The following is a 7523-nucleotide window of genomic DNA, read 5'->3' on the forward strand; positions in this document are numbered from 1 at the left end:
TCAAAAATGTTTTAAAATTTTAATTTCCCTTAAAATAAGAACTTAAAAAATGGGTATAATAACAACGAATATATAATAATGAATCTAGTCCAGGTTATATTCATCTTTATGCCAAGGCAGTTTTAAAATATACTTTTTAATATATGTATTTTTTATGCAGAATGGGGGCCTGTGAAAACAAAAGCAGTAGGATCCAGGGAAGTCATAAAGTGGCTCTGGTGTGTGGTTACTACATTCTCTGCTTTGGGGACTTTTGCTAATATTAGAAAGTTGCTAGGTGAATAGACTTCTTCAGTATTTAGTTAATGCCTCCTGTTTTCCAGGCACTGTGCTTGGCTTTAAAGATACACATGGAAACAAAACAAATAAGCATGGTTCTTCTCTTCACAGTTTTTGATCTAGTAGGAAAATCTTACAACAGAACAAGTGACTATTGTAAAATGTGATGTGGGGATCATTGCTGGAGGGCAAGTATAGTGTGATAGGGCAAGAAACAAGAGGAGAACTGCATCTAGTCTGCTGCTAAGTCGCTTCAGTCGTGTCTGACTCTGTGCGATCCCAGAGATGGCAGCCCACCAGGCTCCCCCATCCCTGGGATTCTCCAGGCAAGAACACTGGAGTGGGTTGCCATTTCCTTCTCCAGTGCATGAAACTGAAAAGTGAAGGTGAAGTTGCTCAGTCGTGTCCAGCTCTTCGCGACCCCCTGGACTGCAGCCCACCAGGCTCCTCCGTCCATGGGATTTTCAAGGCAAGGGTATTGGAGTGGGGTGCCATTGCCTTGTCTAGGGGATAGGAAAATGTCTCCTGGAGGCTGAGAGTTGGAAGTTGAGTTTGAAATTAAAGTGCTATATTCCAGGCATAGGAAAGAGATGTGACAGGTTTAGAAGTGAGGGAGGTTCAGCATATTCAAGATGTTGAGAATGATTAATGATATGAACAGCTAATAGTTCCTGATTATAAGCAGTTCCTGATGCTTATCATGCCAGATGGTGGCCACTTTTACAGGCATTTTGCAAGTAAAAAAGCATTAATCCTCACAGCAATCTAACAGATAGATATTAGTATTATCTCCATTTTACAGATGGGACATATAGAGAAGCAGCACAGAAATTAATGTAACTTAGGCAAGGTTGTATACCTAGTAAGTGGCAGAACCGGGGTTGGGTCCTGCCAGTCTGGCTCCAGGTTTAGGTTTCTCGTCTTCTTTTCAGGTGCAGCTGGGAGGTAGAAGGTAAAAAAGGGAATTGACGGAGGTGAGGCAGGAGACAGCACTGCACTGCTGCGCTGTCGTACTCCTGACCCGCATCCCTGAGCAGGAGCCCTGCTCCTTCATGACCTCCATGTTTGTCTCGCCACATCCGTCGCATCTTCTCTCCTGGGCCATTGCAATCACCCTCTTAACTGACACCTACTATTCGACTCTTGTCTCTCATTCCCCAAACCCTCCAATGGACCATCTAGTCATCCTTCGAATGAAACCCTTCCATATGGCCCATAAGACCTGACATCTTCTTGTCTCCAAGTCCACCCTTCCAACTTCATGGCCTACTTCTCTAGGCATCTTTCATTTGATTCTGGCCACATGATTTCCTTCCTTTTCCTCCAAAATGTTTAACACATTTAAATCTCAGATCTTTTCAATCATCCTCCCTTGAGCATGGAATGTCTACCAGATAGTCACATAATGTATTCATTTTTTTCATTCAATTTTCTGCTCAAATTTAACTTCTTGAGAGATGCTTTCCCTGATCAGTCCATATAATATTGAACTCACTTTCTGCTACCTTCTCTAGATTACACAGCATATAATATCTATTTACTAGTTTATCATCTGATTCTGCCACTAAAATATACTCACTGAGGGCAGGAATTTTGTTTTGGTTATTGTTCTATGCTCTGGGCTTATAGAACCTAATAACACAGGAGCAATTCTATCTTGCTTCATTCTCTCTTTCCTAGACTAAGACAGACACAGAAGGTATCAGATAGGAAGCAGCATCTTTCAAGCTCTATGAAAGTCACATGCTAATTACTGTGCAGCTGACAACTAGGAGCCTGAGTTTCTGATACTGTTATGGAGTTGGATGTCATAGCAGCTCTAGACTGCCCACTCCTGTCTTCTGGTTTTGAAGACCTTAGTTGGGTTCCTCTTACACGTAGCCAGGCTTCCCTGGTGGCTCAGCTGGTAAAGAATCTGCCTGCAATGCAGGAAACCTGGGTTGGGAAGATCCCCTGGAGAAGGGAATGGCTACTTCACTCCAGTATTCTGGCCTGGAGAATTCCATGGCCATGGAATAGTCCATGGGGTCACAAAGTGGACACAACTGAATGACTTTCACTTTCACTTACATGTAACCCAAACCCAAACACCGTCTTAACATATGCAGCAACTGCTTATTATAAGGGCATAAGGAGAAGAATTCAAAGATCACTGAGTTTTCAAGTTTGTGTGATGAGGGAGAATCACAGTGCCCCAAACATAAATAGGACAATCTAAGAGAGGAGCTAATTTTAATGGACTAGGAAGGGATAATATATATAAAATCCCTTACTGGTCCATTGCATATTTATTTTAAATATAAATATATATATATATATATATATATATATATAAAATCATTAGGTTTCTTTCAGTTTGAGTTATGGATGCTGGGGAGTCACCTTGATTTTACTGACAGCTCATTTACAAACCTCTCTTGCACCATGGATGATAACTTTGGAGAGAAATGTCCAGCTAATTGGATTGTAATGTCTTGGTAAGAACACCATGTTCTGGGAGCACAATTCTTTGTTTTACAGGTGAAATAACCCTTCAATTTCTTCAGTAAATTAGACTTCATCAATACTAGTTGGGATCCAAGATTGGCTCCTTGGGCAAAGACCCTATGTAACAGTGAGTTTAGTCAGATAGAAGCTTATTTCTCTCTCATCTAGGACCAATGTGGCACCCTGACGACCCAGGAACCATCCAGCTGGCCCTGGATGGTCAGAATGGTCCAAACAACTCTTCACTATATCTGTGAACCAGATAGCACCTTTCTATTAGCAATGCCATTTAAAAGAAAATTTTGTAAGGTCATCAGACATCACTTTTTTTGCTTATCACTGCTATTTCATTGCTCATAAAAAGTAAATGACTTGTAACAGCATTCCTTAGATATTGACTTTTTATTCTTTCTCTTGGAGTCATTTTAGGATTTTCAGTATAATTGTCCTTTGAATTTCTTCATTGTGTTTTATACTATCCTAACTGGCTTAGTCGGAGAAGGCAATGGCACCCCACTCCAGTACTCCTGCCTGGAAAATCCCATGGACGGAGGAGCCTGGTAGGCTGCAATCCATGGGGTTGCTGAGGGTTGGACACGACTGAGCAACTTCACTTTCACTTTTCACTTTCATGCGTTGGAGAAGGAAATGGCAACCCACTCCAGTGTTCTTGCCTGGAGAATCCCAGGGATGGGGGAGCCTGGTGAGCTGCCGTCTATGGGGTCACACAGAGTTGGACAAGACTGAAGTGACTTAGCAGCAGTAGCAGCAGCAACTGGCTTAGTTGGACTTCCCAGGTGGCTTAGTGGTAAGGAATCCACCTGCCAATGCAGGAGAGGCAGGTTTGATCCCTGGGTTGGGAAGATCCACGGGAGAAGGAAATGGCAACCTACTCAAATATTCTTGCCTGGGAAATCTCGTGGACAGAGGAGCCTGGTAGGCTACAGTTCATGGGGTCACAAAAGAGTTGGACACAACTTAGCTACTAAACAACAACAAACTGGCTTAGTTGGTCTCAGATTTCAATTTGTCCCATATGTCCCATGATTAATAAAAGTTTATGAGGCTGAACTTTTCCCTGCATTTGAACTATTTTATGAGCTCATATTTCTCCTACTAATCTTCTCCCTTGCCCCCTTCAACTGATTGGTTTCACTTTCCAATGAATTCCTCAATTGAGTTTTAAAAGAATTATTCCTGGAGATTTCCATGTTGCCTGTGAAAGAGTAAATTTCATTTGTAAAGTTATAAAGTAATCTGCAGCTATTACATTGTGCTAGCTTTCTGAAGTTATTTTAAAAGATGCTCTTGGTTCTTCTTAATTTTCATCTCTTCTCCAGTGCATAAATGTAATTGTTTTTAGAAACTTCTTCTTGATCTACAAACATAATTCAAGGAAATACTGAAAATGACAGTTCTTTTATTTTGATTAATTTATGACAGCATCGTAACTTTTATGATGTCTTAAAAAATAATCACAACCTAAAATTTGAGAGATATGTTTTATTTGGTGGGAATTTTTAGGACTTTAATTTTGTGGGGGACTTAAAATCCTAAAAGCATCTCAAGTAACCCTGAGTGAAATGCTCAGAGGAGGTGAGGGGAGGAGCCAGGTTATATGGAAGTTTTGCAACAAAGGGCAAGTAATCTGAACATTGAAAGATTATTGTTAATTAAAGAAAACCATATATTCCAGGGATTCCCTGATGGCTCAGATGGTAAAGAATCTGCCTGCAATGTGGGAGATCAGGGTTCGATCCCTGGGTCGGGAAGATCCCCTGAAGAAGGAAATGGCAACCCACTCCAGCATTCTTGCCGGAAAATCCCATGGACAGGCGAGCCTGCTAAGCCACAGTCCATGAGGTCGCAAAGAGTTGGACACGTTGAGCAACTTTACTTTCATTTCATTTCATATATCCCAGTTTAAAAAATGTAGTGCTTTTCTAAGTATGGGAAGAGGCAAGCTTCTGGGGTTACCAAAATCATTTCTTTCATATGCATTTCAACTATCCTGGGGCCGGTATCCTGTGCTCCCTTTGGAACTCCCTTGGGTTCACTGTTGGGAGTGGCTGCAATCTGATGGCTGTTAGACTGCAGGTATTTTTCTCCTTCCTGAGTGCTCTTAGGCTCATATTGGAGGGCTGAAATCGCTGATGACTCTGACATTCTTATTTACTGATATGGCAGGAAATATTTCATTTCTCAATGGAAAGTCCCACAGTTTGTGAAAGTAACCTTTCCCTCTCTGTTGATTTCCTTTAGGATTAAGAAAAGACCATGATCATAATGGTTAATTTGTATGGCCTTGGGCACCTGAGGTTAGGAGATTTACATGGATTGCTCTGCCTCATTTCAAATGAGCCAGAAGGTCCAGGTTAACAAAAGCCAGGAGAGGCTTAGATGGTGCTTACCCTATGCAAGGTTGATTTCTTGAGGTAGGTCAGAAGATTCAGGTCAGTCTCACAAGTCCTCCTGCAGAGCTGCATTAATGTAAACCTCTCCTGATATTACTTTAAGATGAGCCTAGTTAGAAGGTTTTAGATGACCTATTTGCTGTATTTAATTTAAATTGTTCTTCATAAGGAATTGTCAAATTTCAAAAAAAAAAAAATAGGAGGAATGTTCTGTGAAGCGATTCTATAATTGAAAGATACTAATTCTTATTACAGTTAGAATTTCTCTTTAGAGTAAAAAAACAACAAAAAAAGTAAGCCTCTTTATTGCAAAATAGTGTGTATCATTGTAACAGTTTCACAGTTCATAAATGCAAAAAGCAAGTGACATTTCTCTTTTCATTTCTTTCTGTTCACTGCTTCCCCAAAACCATTTGTACAGTTTAGTGGGTCACATTGTAGACTTTAGTTTTATATGTATACTACTCTATGCAAACTATTTTTATACTGTCGTTCAGTTGCTAAGTGGTGTCCTACTCTTTGTGACCCTATGCACTGCAGCCTGCCAGGCTTCCCTGTCCTTCACTTTTCTCGTGGAGTTCGCTCAAATTCATGTCCATTGCATCAGTGATGCTATCTAACCATCTCATCCTCTGTCATCCTTGTCTCCTCCTGCCCTCAATCTTTCTCAGCATCAGGGTCTTTTCCAGTGAGTCAGCTCTTCGCATCAGGTGGCCAAAGTTTTGCAGCTTCACCTTCAGCATCAGTCCTTCCAATGAATATTCAGGCTTATATACATTTATATATATATATGTGTACAAACATGCAGGCCTCCCTTGTGGCGCAGCTGGTAAAGAATCTGCCTGCAATGCAGGAGATCTGGGTTCAATCCTTGGGTTGGGAAGATCCCCTGGAGAAGGGAAAGGCTACCCACTCCAGCATTCTGACCTATAGAATTCCATGGACTGGGTAGTCCATGGGGTCACAAAGAGTCAGGCACGACTGAGCAACTTTCACTATATAAACATGCACATTTTTAAATATGAAATTACTTACATATGTTTTTTAATTTGAATCTGGGAAATATTTCCAAGTCAGTATATATAGAGAGCTACCTCATTATTTTTAATGGTTGAATAAGTTTCTATTGTTTGGATGTACCATAATTTAGTTACCCATTTCCCTAGAGATTCAATAGATTAGGATATAGCATAGATGTAGAACATAGTGGTAAACCCTAAACAAATTATTATCTCATTTAATTCTCACAAAACCCCAAGAGGTACATTGTCTTTATTTTATAGGTAAGGAAACTGTGTTTAGTGAAGTTAAGTAACTTGCCTAGGGTTGCACAGTAAATGGAAGATCGAGGATTTAATCTCTGTATTGTAAATCTCCCAAATCTGTATTGTGTTGCCTATCATTTTGGTAGGTTTATGAATATTTTAGATTTTTTTTTTGTCTTTGTATCTTTCTGCACATAGTTTTCTGTAATAAGTATGTATTGTTACCATACATAAATTTAGATAGCCAGTGGAAATTTACTGTATGACACAGGTGATCTCAGCAAGGCAGCAGTGAGTAGTGGAATAAAACAAGTTCTTAATTCCCAGCTCAGAAATTAGACCTGGGTAGCCTGGATGAGAACCAGATATCCTAACCACCAGACCAGCAAGGGCTAGAGACTAGAGTTATTTTTCCCTGGATCTCTGCCCCTAGTGAAAAGTGCATTTATCACGGAAGTAGAAACTGTAAATGCAGGTGCAAAGTTTATTATTAGAGATTTAGCACAACAACAAGTGGGAAAGCATACAGAGAAATGATTTGTTTAGCTAAGATAAAAGCAAGGCAGAGATGCACACCCAGAGGGAAAGAGTGTGGGCATCTCCCCGAGTGAAGACGAGTGCAATGAAGAAGAGGCTAAGTCATTTACGTAAGATAAGTTCTTCTGGGTCTTTGCCTTCCTTCAGGCCAATTATCTGGTTTCTTTTTCCACATCTGACCTACCCTGGGACCCTCCCCTGGTTGCACATGCACCTTTCAGCCCGGATGGATCTCGAAGTAAAGGCTTCTGGGAGGAGCAAGGCTCATTATGGCCTGGTGTTATCCCTTGACTTTTTGACCCGCAAGGAGCCTTTCTGTGCGTGTGTAGTGTCTCCCTTGTCCTAAAAGAGGAGATCTCTTAATCCTTTACTCAAACAGCATTTTGCCCCTCTTTGTCCTTGCCATGACTATTACATTAAGGTGTTTACAAGAAACAAACACTGGCTATTTACCCGGTTTCTGTTGTTACTTCCATTTCAGAGGGCAAACGGGAGGCTGATCGTAAATGCCTTAACTGGAGCCCACCTATCCCTTGTCTCA

This window comes from Bubalus kerabau, chromosome 14 (genome assembly GCF_029407905.1).
Source record: "Bubalus kerabau isolate K-KA32 ecotype Philippines breed swamp buffalo chromosome 14, PCC_UOA_SB_1v2, whole genome shotgun sequence".
NCBI classification, from domain to species: Eukaryota; Metazoa; Chordata; class Mammalia; order Artiodactyla; family Bovidae; genus Bubalus; species Bubalus kerabau.